Raw genomic sequence first — 13600 nt, forward strand, 5'->3', positions numbered from 1 at the left:
TAGTCTTACAGGTCTATGTCATTTTTAAACAAATCCTTTTCCAGTAGCCTTAATAAGGTTTGAGTAGTGGGCAATATTAGATGCATGTTCAGTTGGTTATCTTCACCCAGAAACAGAAGTATGTGTGTTCTAATTAGATAAATAATTCCAAAGTCTCTTCCATAAAGGTGGTTTCCATTTATATTCCCATAAGCAGTGTCTGAGAATGTAACACGGATGTTAACACGAGGTAAATGAATAGGACTCACAGGGACTGTAAAACATCTGAAAAAAACATTTTTTGTATAATGTGGTTATTTTTCTTGGAAGATATTTCACAAGTTTCAGAGCTTTAATAATACACACAATAAAGTTAGGAACCATTGTTTTATGGTAATTATGCAATCGTCCTGGCTACAAATAATCCGATTACATAGCTACCCTTCCAGCTTCAACATCATTCACACTATTATTTCTGCAAGGCAGCCTGGGAAGTTTGCCCAACAAAGAACAATATATACATTAGAGAAACGTTAAATCAAAGGCATGCATGCACACGTTTCTCACTCTGCAGTTATATATTCATGCTCAGAATGTTTCAAGTAGAAACAAAATAGGCTATCTTACAATTAGGTAAACAATGAACACCTGCATTCAATTTATCATCTGAAAATCAAACTTGAAGCATTTTGCATATTTACATTGTTTGAATTATGCAATGTATTTTAGAATGGCAGGAGAGACAGCTATCCAAGATGCTTTGTTCCTGCAATATAGAAGGTCCTTTTATGAGTAAATGCATAATCTCAGCCTAAGTCTGTAAGAGACTGATAATGTAGATTCAGCCCTCACTCTTTAGGAAATAATGTACATATGATCTGGCTAAGGACAAGATTTCTGTGGGTATAAATTTTTAGATAAGTTTACACAAAGTTACATTCATGAAAGACTTTCAAATACCTGTCAGGTAAGGGGGGGGGACCTGTCAATTTTTCACATTTTTGCCAGCCCTACCCAACCAAAACCCAGTATAAACTTTAGAGGCAAACACCATCCACATCTAGTCATACTAAACATTATCTAGAACGTGACATTTCTTTTTCTACACTCAGATAATTAGGGGGAAAGTAACAGGAGAGATTGAACTTCACCATTAATTCTAAAACCCTGTTTTTAGGCATTTCTACTGCTTTCACAATTGAATATTGTCAAGCACAATTAAAAACTGAGAGTCTCATTGGAATATTTTACTCTTCTCTCTTATGTACCTTCTTTGAAAAATGAACTGATGAAAAGTTAGCAATAAAAATACAAAGAAATTAAGATACTGCCCAGAAATAAACTGAGTAGACATAATCTTGTCCCAGTGTAAACTGCTAAAGTAAAAACTAAAACCCTATAGCACTACCCAACCCAAGAGAGAGGGTAGCTTGAAATTCATGCACAAAGCAATGACCTCAAAAGATCATGAGGGCCTGAAATAAATCCAGGAAATACAGAGAAAGGAGGGCCTAGACCAGACGTTATTTCAACAATAACAGGATTTATGATGGTATTACCCAGGTTGGAAGAGGTAGAAAAAAGAACAGGTGCATTGATTGGGTTAATGGTACCAGTTAGATTTAAATTACCTGTAGGACACCTAGTAAAAGGGGTCAGAGAAAACTGTAGATATGTGCCCAAAATTTGGGGGAGGAACATGAATACAAATGACCACAAAAGTTGGGGAACATCTATCTCTCTACTAAGCAAATATTTAGGGAAAATTTCCAGGCGATACTCTAAGCACTGACAGGATGAATAAGGCTGGGGACACCATACAAGCAAATGTGACACAAGGAGGTGGCAGAAACATCAGAGATGTATTCACAGACTAGGAGCGACTGAGAGAAGAAACAATGACTTTGAGAGATAAGCTTGATTTTTTTTTATAATTGACACATGTATAGGTTGCAAATAATTTTACTTGAGTTCAGTGCAATTAAAATTGTAACAATCTGATTTAAACCTGAGTCAAATCATCATTTCAAGTCTTTTTATCAACCAAAATTATAGTTTTAAAATTATTGCCCTGGCTGGTATGGCTCAGTGTTTGAGTGCAGGCCAAGTCATCAAGGGATCACAGGTTTGATTCCCAGTCTAGAGCACATGCCTGGGTTGTGGGCCAGGTCCCCAGTAGGGGGTGCCCAAGAGGCAACCACACATTGATGTTTCTCTCCCTTTCTTTCTCCCTCTTTTCCCCTCTGTCTAAAAAACAAATAAGTAAATTTTTTTTAAAAAATGATCTTGTAGTCTAATGGTAGAAAACAGACATTTAGCAGATCACACAAATTCTGTATAGTTAATGGCAATCAAAATGTCAAATCAGGCACAAATGAACATTTTAGAGAAATATACATTCCTATGAGAAACTTGCCTCATCGATTAAAGGATATTCATAAAGAAGTAGAAATTATAAAGAACTAGATTAAAATTATGGAATTAAAAACTTTAATAATAAAAATAAAGAATGTACTAGAGAGGCACAACAGTATGTTTGAGCAGCCAGAAAATGGAACTGGCATTGTGAAAACAGGCCAGTCGATACTATTTTATCCAAGTAACACACACACAAAAATAAACAGAGCCTCAGAGGCTATGGGACATTATCAAGCATACCAAAATATCCATGATGAGAGAGCTACCCAGAAGAAGAGAAAGGGGAAGAAAGAACTTTGAAGAAGAGAAGTAATGGCTAAAAACTTCCTAAATTTGATGGGAAAATGTAGACCTATATATTTAAGAAGCTCCATGAGCTACAAGTAAGATAAACAAAGATATTCATGATGCATGACAAACTCTCAAAAACCAAAGCCAAAAAGAGAATTTTGAAAGCAATAAGAGAGAAGTAACTTATCATGCACAAGATTCACTAGTAAGATTAACAGCTAACTTCTTAACAGAACCCATGGAGGCCATAATGCAGTGGGAGAACATATGCAAAGGGCTAAACATAAAAGACAACCAATCACAAATTTTATATCCAACAAAATAATCCTTCAAAAATAATGAGGAAAATTAAGACATTGCCAGGTAAGCAAAAACTGATAGAATGTTTTGCTAGCCAGCATGGCCTACGAGAAATACCAAAGGGAGTCTCTGAGGCTAAACATGAAAGGACACTACACAGCAACTTAAATCTACATAAATAAATAAAGAGGAATATATAAATAACTACACACCTAGGTAAGTACAAAAGGCAGTATAAATATTCTCCTTTTCTCTCCTACCTGATTTTTTAAAACTACAAAGAATAATAATTACAAATTAGTATTGAAGAGTATACCATGTACAAAATGCAATCTGTATAAATGACAGTAAAGCACAAAGGAGATTACAGAAAACCCAGTATTTCTGAATCTTTTATTGTTTAATAAGGAAATAATGTGGATTTTTAAATGTGGAGAAAACTTCCATTAAAAATATATGTAAGACAGACTTATCTGCAGACTCCATCCTCAAGCAACCAGTTTGGGAACTCTGCTATAATGCCACTTGAAGCCCTATAAAGTTCATAAAATATGTAAAATTATCCCATTTTATCCTCACTAATGTCATCAATAGGTCTCATAAATTGACTTTAAGCAAAACAATATATAATGAAACCAATTTTACCATAGGCTAATTGATATAAACAAGACTTAAATTCCTATTTTGGTCACAAGAATATCATCAAACTAAATAAAGCCCCAAGACACTTCTGATCTGAAACATTGAAATAAATGTGAGCTATGCATGCAGTTAAGAAAAATTAATAAAAACAAGTAAGACAACTGTTTTCCAGCCCACTTATTCCAGCTCTGGGTTGCAGGTGGCCAGAGCTCACCCCAGCTGCTGGGGAGGAGAGGCAGGAAGCAAACCTTCCGTCATAGAGCCACACACAGCCCCGAACTCGCCCAGACTGGGAGAACCCAGACATGCCAGCTGACCTCACATACACATCTTTGGAATGTGGGGAAAACACAAAGCACCCAGGGAAAACTCACATTGATATGCAACAATGCGAAAACTCCACACAGAAAGTGACTCTGCCCCAAAATCCATTTCTTTCCCTCATCAACATTTTGATGAAATGATGTTGAATGAAATGAAATTACTCAAGGACCTGCTATATAGGAAATTCACTCTCTAAAAGTATAAGCAATCTGTTGCTGGAGCTAGAATATTTATTCAGGTTATTTCCTCCAGAATCCAAATGATTTTTTAATCCTCTGCATCTTTAAGATATAAAAGTTAGTTTAATCATTGCTGAATTCACTTCCTAAAAAAACTGCTATTTCTCAAATGAAGTCCTTTATTGTATGTGTGAGCGCTCTAATGTGTTATTTTATAAAAGCTTGTAGTAAACTACCACTCCAATGTGAGAAACACTAGAGAAGATATTCATTTTCAACTAAAAATATAAACTTATAACCATCATCTCATCCAAAGTGTTCATTCTTGGATGTAAGGGATGGAAAATATTTTTACTGAGTGACTATTGTATGTCAGACACTCAGATCAGCACTAGGCTCACACAGTGAGAAAGACAAAGTCCCTGCCTCCCTGGAATGTATATTATAGGAGCATAAAGAAAATAAACACACAAAAAAGAAAATTACAAATAAAAATAAGTGAAATAAAGAAATGACAAAAGAAGTCAAAGAAAGCACAGACAGAAAAACTTTGTAAGACTTTAATATTTAAGCCATGATCTAAAGGCTGAAATTAAGCCAGTGTATAAGAAAAAGAGCTGTGGCTAGGCAGGCTTACCATGCTGCTATAACCACAAGACTGGTACATGTTCAGCACCTATTTTGCCCATACCAGAAAGTTTTGTGGCTAAAGGGGAAAAAAAGGAAAGAGATTAAGAATAATTAAAAGAAGAAGAGTAACAGAAGCAATGTCTAATATTTGTCGATCACAGAAGAAAACTGAAATATTGGTCACATTTTTTTCATTTCCTTGTAAATGATATACATATACCCTTGCTACAATCTCATAAACGTGAAGTGCACCTGCATACTATACTGATGTCAGGATTGGTCACATGGCGTGTTCAAAGGAATGTGAATGCAAGTGGCACTGTGCTAGTTTCCTGTCTAGTTCTTATCAAAATCATATCTTCCCACTTGTTCTCTCATTATTTCTGCCACTGTTGTAAGAACTTCCCCAAGGTAGCTGCTGCCACTTCAGCCTGAGCTCCAGAAAACACACACACATGCAGCACAAACCTGAGCACAGCCCTCAAAAAGCAGCTACACATAAAAGAAAACAGCCACAACTAGAGCCACCCAGTCAAGCCCAGCCTAGTCTGACCAATGCCCAGCCAACCAGAGATGAGTGAGCAAGAACAAATGATTGTTCTTTCATGCCATGCAGTTTTCCGAGTATTCATAGATAATAACTGCTAACAAACATTTCTATCATCAGTCACTGTTCTTGGAATTTTACGTGGGTTAGCTCATCCAAACTTTCCACAGACCCTATGACATAAATACTACGGTTAGCCTTACTCACCTGTTAAGAAAACTGACATTGACAGGTTGAGTAATCTACTTACAGTCACAGCTAATAATAACTGGGAGAATCAAGCAGCAAACTCACACAGTATAATTTCAAAGTCCTATGGCTCATTATGACTGTGATAGTCTCTCTGTCCTACTTGGCTTCAGTTTGCTATTAAGACCATCGATAAATACATCCTTGTTCTATTTCATCTAATACTGATGGATGTAAACTATAAAAAAATATAAAACTAGGGACTCTGTGTTTCCAGATTTGTTTTTGTTGTTCCTGCCTCGGTTAGGACCACTTCACCTGGGTGCAAACTGAACAGGGTGCTACCACACCTAGATACTACTTTAAACAACATCATTGGTTTATCTTCCAGAAAATATAGAACCAAGAAGTAAGCTGCTACACAAGAAAAAAGATGCTATTTATCATTTACTGATTATAAAAAATATTAAATTAAATTCCATTCGTACAAGACTATCTTACTGAAAATAATATGTTCTTTTCAGATGATATAACTACACAATTTTATAGTAACAACAACCTCTTGAAAAAGAAAATAATGACAATGATATTCTTTTGATAAATAAAACAGAGCTAATAAGTTCCTTATTCTGAATCAATAAAGCCATAAGCATAAAAACTAGAATTTATTTAATGCAGCTTTTCTCATAGCTTTTTTTCCCTCATAATATCATACTGCTTTATATAGCACTAGGACAAGATATAACACGCTGATTTGTAATACGGCTGAAAACAAAGGGTATTTATGCATTCCACAACCCACAAGAACCAGGCATGCAGTAAGCAGACTGGCCAACTTCTAATGAAAGGAAAGAAGTCTGTGACTTCTGATACTCTTAACTGCATTTAATATTTTGTGCTGGGGAATACACAGGCCACACAAAATGAAGTAACCTATCTTTATCAGCCTAAGGAGGCTTTGGACATTTACTCTTTTTCTTTCTTTCTTTTTTTTATAAATTTACAGGGTAACTTGAGATTACTTTAAAAGAAAGGAAATGGAAAAAAGTCTGGCCAAATCATCTTAGAATGTAGCTATTTTTTTTTCCACCATGTCACTTGCGTTTAAAAAGACCACCAGCCAGGGAGCAGTGGACCCCAGTTATGCGCAAGCTCTAGAGACCCCACCACTTGCAGGGGCAGCAGGGGCTCAAAGGCAGCACGTAGAATGTAGTTATATTTTTTAATGGAAGATATATTTTTTTCCTTGCAGCTTGCTTATTACCCTAAAGACTATCATGGCTAAGAAGTTCTAAGCATGCATTTCCAAAAAGGAATTTAACGTCATTAAACACATAACTTAGTAAGATGTTTCCAGAACCTCATCACTGACCTACAGCCATCCAAAAATAATGGAGTTAGTCATCCTACTTATTTCTACAATTTCAAATATACTTAGTCCCCTAAGGTATGTATATCAAAAACACACTTAACAGGAGGACAAAATCACAAAGTGAAAACAAAAAGATGAAAACCACACAAATAAAGACAGATAATATGCTAACAAAAAAGCACTGCTGAATATACGCTAACCAACTACGGAAACAGTCTCTAGGGTTACCAAACCTTATTAAAAATACATTTATAGAAATAATCGTACTCTTTACAGGCAGGTGTCATCAAAATGTATGAGGCTAAAGCATGCCATATTGTAAGACTCCATTTCAGGAAACATAACGGATATTGTAGTCAGGCTGTAAACTTTATTTTGCTTTTGATGGCAAATAGATATTGACCCTGTGCAAGTTTTTGGACTTCTTAATCACAAAATGGGAATAACACCTTCCACTTACTCTGCCTTCCACAGAGTGGGTACTCAATGAACTGGTTTCCCTTTTCCTTTGCGTGAATCAAAAATTCCATATCGATTTAACAAAGGAAGTGTATCCTAGAATGATGCCAAAGAGGACATTTTAATTCAGTTTCAAATGACCTAGCAGTCTAAAGAGAGGAAAAAAAACAGATGTGCTCCTCCCTAGTCAATCCCCACTCTACACACACTCCCAGCTCATGCAGAAAATGCCCGCTCACAGTGGAAGGCACAAGGGACACCCAAACGAGAAATGCAATCAAAGCAAAGGGCAAGTAGCTCTAAATCAAGTAATAGGGATTCATCTCTTTTGTTCAGTTAATATATTCTAATATTTAATTGCTATGTGTACATTTTAAAGTAAGAAATACATGATTGAATAGAAATGCAATATGGCTAATGTTTTTTAATTCTATAAGCCACAGGTGGCAAACACAAAGCCGGTGGGCTGAATCTGGCCCTCCACCTTGTTTTTATCCAGCCCAGCACCTTGTTTCTATCCAGTGGCAGTGCTGAGCTCCTTGCCCCTATAGTTAAGGAGCAGTTACATTTATACAGTTCTAACATTACATTCAGCCTTTTGAAGGCTGATGTGGCCCCGGGTGAAAATGAGTTTGAAATCCCTGCTATAAGCTAAAAGATCAATTTACAGGAGCTTTGCATACAAAGACTAGTATTTTTGGCATTGAAATGAGCCTTCTGGTCCCCCCACACCAACTTCACTAATTTAAGTCTAAAATCTCTTTCAAAGCAAGTGTTTCTTCCCTAACACAACTTAAAATATCCTTTTAGTGATTCATCTGACAGATGTGTTACCACTATAATGCCTTGTGTATAAAGCATTCCACCGGTTCAGTCTGTTGGGCAGCATTGATAGCTCGTGCCAGTTTATGCTCGTATAACCAAGCAAATGAACACTGGATGTCTTTTCAATCTCTACTTGCTTTTTTTCTCTCAGATAATCATCGCCTTATCCAACCCTTTGCCTGTTTCTGAATCATAAAATCAGAGCTAGGAGAATTTTAGATCACGCAGTCCCAATCCTTCACTTACAGGCATATATATGCCCAGAGGAATGAAAACCTGTGCCCATTATTCTTCAAGGTCACTGAGCTAGATAAAAACATACAGCAGTTGAACCCCCAACATCATTACTTCTGGACCCTTCCAACACGAGGGAACAGACTTGAGGAAGAAAGAGAGGAATGTTACAATGCCAGAGTGCAAGGCAGGCGGACCCAGCAGAGGAGGCACTACCAGAACAGGGACTTGGGCAGGCACGGGCTCAAGGTGTCAGTTCATCCAGCACTACAGTATAAAGAGCTGTGTTCGCTATGATGACCGCAAGGCACTAATGCCCATCACTGCTTTATATATAACAATGTCTTTTTAAAAATCAAATGATTTGACCACAGTTGTAATAGTAGCAATACCTTTCTGATTTAACAACTTAAATACCCTATCTATCATACTGTTGAACAACAACAACACTATTGAATTTTTTTAATTACAAAGAATTTCTAGGGCACTTCCAAATTTATCTCAAAATTATAAACCTTAAAGAAAAAAGTTTACATAATTAATAAGTATGAACATGTGGAAATTTTATTGGGGATGGAACAAATTGAACCAGAGAACAATAGACTTATTCATAATTTATAGCCAATTTCCATTAATTTTCTACTATTTCTACATACCTCCTTTTCAAAACCGCAGCAAAGATTATATTTTTAATCCCCCTCCATGGACAAAACTACCAAGGCTCAAAGAAGAATCTAGCAGGGAACTTGAACCTCTGTTTTATGCATCAGACTACCTCCTAGGAGGTTTATGAAGTGTATGGCCTTCTTGGCAGTCAGCGTTGCACATAAATTTCACTAACGACCAACCCTTGTCCAAAATATTCTCAGTGAAAACTGATTTCTATTAGTCCTAAAAAGATTTAGAAAAAAATAAGCTTATTCAAAAGCACATAAAAATAGCCCCTTTAACTGAGCAGATAATGCTTAACTACATCTCTAGCTTATGATCTGAAATATCAAACTCCTGCTCAGGATATTAATGCCTTCAAATAATAATGTCCACAAAATAATGACAAACTTTGAAATCACATGTAGGGAAATGATTAAATTTTTACTTGTTAAAAGTCCATAATAGTTAACATGCTGAAGGGCACAAAGTTAGAAGGGTTGTATCCCAAAGAACTGTTTCACATCTCATTATTCTCTACAAGGAAGGAGGTTCCTAAATATGCCAGCTTTAATATTAGTAGTTAATAACTTTCATGTCATTATATCTGACTTTTCAATATTCTAGGCAGAAGACCAACAAAACAAAACCCTGCCAGAACCACTTAAAAGCAAAACTTTCCTCCTAGTTCTTTCAGCAATACTTTGTGTGAAACACCCAAGAAGAAAGCTGTATTACAAACTCAACTTTGGCACCGAACACCACGTAAAATTTTCCTTTTTAAGAAAGAGGCATATCTTCTAAAAATGTATTATTTTTTAGGTAAAAATGAAGGTAAACAGTGTCATTTGGTGATGGTAAAAAACAGTCAGGATTGCTGGTACAACAGGTAAGGGGACACAGGATGTACACAACACCCCAGTTGAATTAGATGATGTGCCAGTCTGAGAGCAGAGCCACAGTAAGTGATAGGTGATAGGGGTCATAGAAATTAGACTTTTACAGGTGTGTCACTGGGGAAGGTGTAGACGGGAAGAGCTGGCTGAAGAATTAGAGAAGATATCATTGACTAGTCAAGCTTGCTAGACGAGCACATCCAGCCATTAAACGGAGACCTTGAGGGGGAAAGACATGGAGAAACAGTTACAACCATGTAGCTGCTGCCTGAATGGGTCCTGGGCCAAGTATCCAGTAATGAACCATAGCTAACCATAGCTAGTCATAGTCAATAGTTCTAGCATTCAAGGGGACAATGAGATGGCAAGGAAAAGCTGGAACCCATCAGACACCTTGTGCCTGGTTGTCGCTTTATCTAACAGTAAAAAGACATTAAGAGAAAATGGTTTCTGCTTTACTTCAGCCTTCTAAATTTCACTCACATAGACTTCTGGTCAAGATGGCAGCATAAGTAAACACAGCTCGCCTCCTGGCACAACGACATTAAGATTACAATTAAATTATAAAATAACCATCACTCAGAAACATCAGAAATTGGGTTGACTTGAAGTCTGACAACTACAGAATTAAAGAAACCACATCCATCCAGACTGGTAGAAGGGGCAAAGACATGGAATGAGCTGGTCCCACATTCACATGTGGTGGATAAAAATGTGAAAAGGATATCTTGGGAGTGAAGAGTCCCAGCCCCACAACAGGCTCCCCAGCCCAGGGTTCCAGTTCCATGAAGAAGAGTCCCCACAACTTCTGGCTGCAAAAACCAGAAGAAACTTCTGGAATTTGAAGCAGTTCTTCTTAAAGAACCTATATATGGACTCACTCAGACTCACACCCTCTGAGCTCCAGCATGGAAACCACCATCGGCATACATGGAGGAACTGAATGCCTGGCATCAAGGCAATAGCTCAGGGACAGTTTTCTCCAAGACATAAAGGCAGGCAGAGACCACTGTTCTTTTTCTGACCCCTCACCCTATAGAGCCACAGAGCTGACAGGTACCTAATCGGAGACGCCATCAACATGGCTGACACTGTTTGCTCCGCCCTGGAGATCCCCTAAGGCTTCATCCCACCCAATTTACAGCAGTTAACAGTGAGTTTTCCATATCCATGGCTGGTCTACATTTATGCTTCACAACTTTCTAAATCCTATCAAACAAGCAACAGCTGGCCTCAGTGAGTTCCCATCCCTCATATCTCTTGCTAAGTGGCCCCAGGCCAGACAAGATCAGTAGCCAGCCTAAATTCACAACCTGGCTTGGTCTGGGGATCTCCAAGCCCAGCATGAATAGCAGCTATTTCAGACTGCGTTATAGCTTAAGCAGGGTGGCCCCGGGCAAAACTCAGGTGGGGATTGGTCTTGGTCTCCACCACCCAGAAAGCCCTAGGGCCTGCTCACCAAGTGGACAGTAACAGATCACATTGGAGCACCACCACCCTGCACAGCTGATCCTCCACAAAGGGTAGAGGTTGGTGGTCAGTGGTCAGAACCAGTCCTTGCACTGACCAGCCTGGTAAATCTCTACACTGATCTGCCAACAGCAACCAAGACACAACTATAAGAGGAGGATGTACTCAGCGATAAGAAAGGTGCCCCTCAAGTACCAGCTTGAGTGATAAGGGAGGCTGTGTCACTGGATCCTACAGAACACCTACTACATTAGGCCATGCTACCAAGACAGGAAGTCATAGCAGCTCTACCTAATACATACAAACAAACACAGGGAGGCTGCCAAAATGAGGAGACAAAGAAATATGGCCCAAATGAAAGAACATAGCAAAACTCTAGAAAAAGAGCTAAACAAAATGGAGATAAGCAATCTATCTGATGCAGAGTTCAAAACACTGGTTTTAAGGATGCTCAAAGAATTTAAGGGGGATCTCAATAGCATAAAAAAGATCCAGTCAGAAACAAAGGATACACTAATTGAAATTAAAAAAAAATTTACAGGGAACAACAGTAAATGAATGAAGCCAAGAGTCAGATCAATGACTTGTAACATAAGGAAGCAAAAAGCAACAAATCAGAACAACAAGAAGAAAAAAGAATCCCCCCACCAAAAATGAGTATAAGTAGACCCTGGGGTAACTTCAAGAGGTCCAACATTTGCATCATTGGGGTACCAAAAGGAAAACAGAAAGAGTGAAAAACTAGAAATCTATTTGAAAAAATAATGAAAGAAAACTTCCCTAATTTGGTAAAGGAAATAGACATGCAAGTCTAGGGAACACAGAGAACCCTAAACAAGATGGATGAAAGAAGGCTGACTTCAAGACACTTCATAATTAATTGCCAAAGGTTAGAGATAGAGAATCTTAAAAGCAGCAAGTTAAAAGCAAGTACTTAACTACAGGAGAACTCTAGTAAGATTGTCAGCTAAAGATTTCTCTAAAGAAACTTTGCAGGCTTTGTTTGAAGGAATTGGCAAGAAATATTCAAAATCCTGAAAAGCAGGGTTTTGAATGCTACAGCTATGATTTCTCTACCCAGCAAAGCTATAATTTCAAATCAAAGGGCAGACAAAGATTTCTTATCTTCCCAGATAAGAAAACACTAAAGGAGTTCACCATCACCTAACCATTACTATATGAAATGTAAAAGGGACTTATTTAAGTGAAAAGAAGATCAAAACTGTGAACAATAAAATGGCAATAAACACATACCTATTAATCGTTGAAACCAGAAAAATAGAGGGTAAAATAGAGACTGCCTTACAAAGATTTGGCCTGGAGACAGAAACCACAAGGAAGTTAAGAAAGAACATAGGGAGTGGAGAAGGCGGAACTACAAAACCAGTGGGGCTGAACAAGTAGAGGACCACCTGTTCAAGTGTCTAGATTAAAATTTTTCCATTACTCAAAACCCAGAAAGCTCAGGTCATGCTCGCGCCACCCGAGTAGCCAGTAGCTAACAGCCACATTTGCTTCTATACAATGCTTGCTTGCTCGCGTCTATAAAAAGACTTAGCTGTAAGCGCTTAGCGCAGCTCTCCTTTGCAGCTCTTACAAGCACCGTGACTCCGGACACTCTGAGGGTCCGCCCCTGCGCAGGTTAAAACTTTGGCCAATAAAAAAATAACATCTCTGAATCCTGAAAGTTTCTGACAATTTGTCTCTAGCGTTGGTGGATGCAACATTAATAACTGAATTTAAAAAACAAACTAAGCAAACGAGAACAGAGAAAGAATCATGGACACAGAGAGCATTTCGATGGTTTCCAAGTGGGAGGGGGATGAAGGGTGAAGAGGTTAGGGGATTAAGAAGAAAAAAAAAATAGGTGGTTACAGAATAATAGCCATGGGGATGTAAAATACAGTATGGGAAATGGAGTAGCCGAAGAACTTATGCCCATGACCCACAGACGTGAACAATGGTATAGGGATTGCCTGAGGGCGTGGGAGGTGCTGGGTGGAGGGTGACAGAGAGGGGAAAAAATCAGGTCAACTGTGATAACTAATCAATAAAATATAATTTAAAAATAAATAAATAAATTTCATTCATATGGCTCTTTTGGTAAATTTAATCAAGAGAAATAGTTTTCAATTTAACCAAACTGGCACAGCAATTTCCACCATAGCTAAATAGCACATATACACAAGAAAAATTT

The 13600-nt window shown here is 37.8% G+C and overlaps 1 protein-coding gene and 1 non-coding gene across 2 annotated transcripts in view; both read right to left on the reverse strand.

The window, feature by feature from the left end:
* The window catches only part of CRPPA (CDP-L-ribitol pyrophosphorylase A), a 206593-nt gene that overhangs the window by 160132 nt on the left and 32861 nt on the right, over positions 1-13600 (reverse strand). The gene's annotated exons all lie outside the window — the stretch shown is intronic.
* LOC119062870 (small nucleolar RNA SNORA76) lies at positions 6589-6696 on the reverse strand. The gene has a single exon (XR_008389661.1). It is a non-coding gene; the product is annotated as a small nucleolar RNA SNORA76 (small nucleolar RNA).

The sequence above is a fragment of the Artibeus jamaicensis genome, unplaced genomic scaffold (assembly GCF_021234435.1).
Source record: "Artibeus jamaicensis isolate MK-2021 breed Jamaican fruit bat unplaced genomic scaffold, CSHL_Jam_final contig_923, whole genome shotgun sequence".
In the NCBI taxonomy this organism is placed as follows: Eukaryota; Metazoa; Chordata; class Mammalia; order Chiroptera; family Phyllostomidae; genus Artibeus; species Artibeus jamaicensis.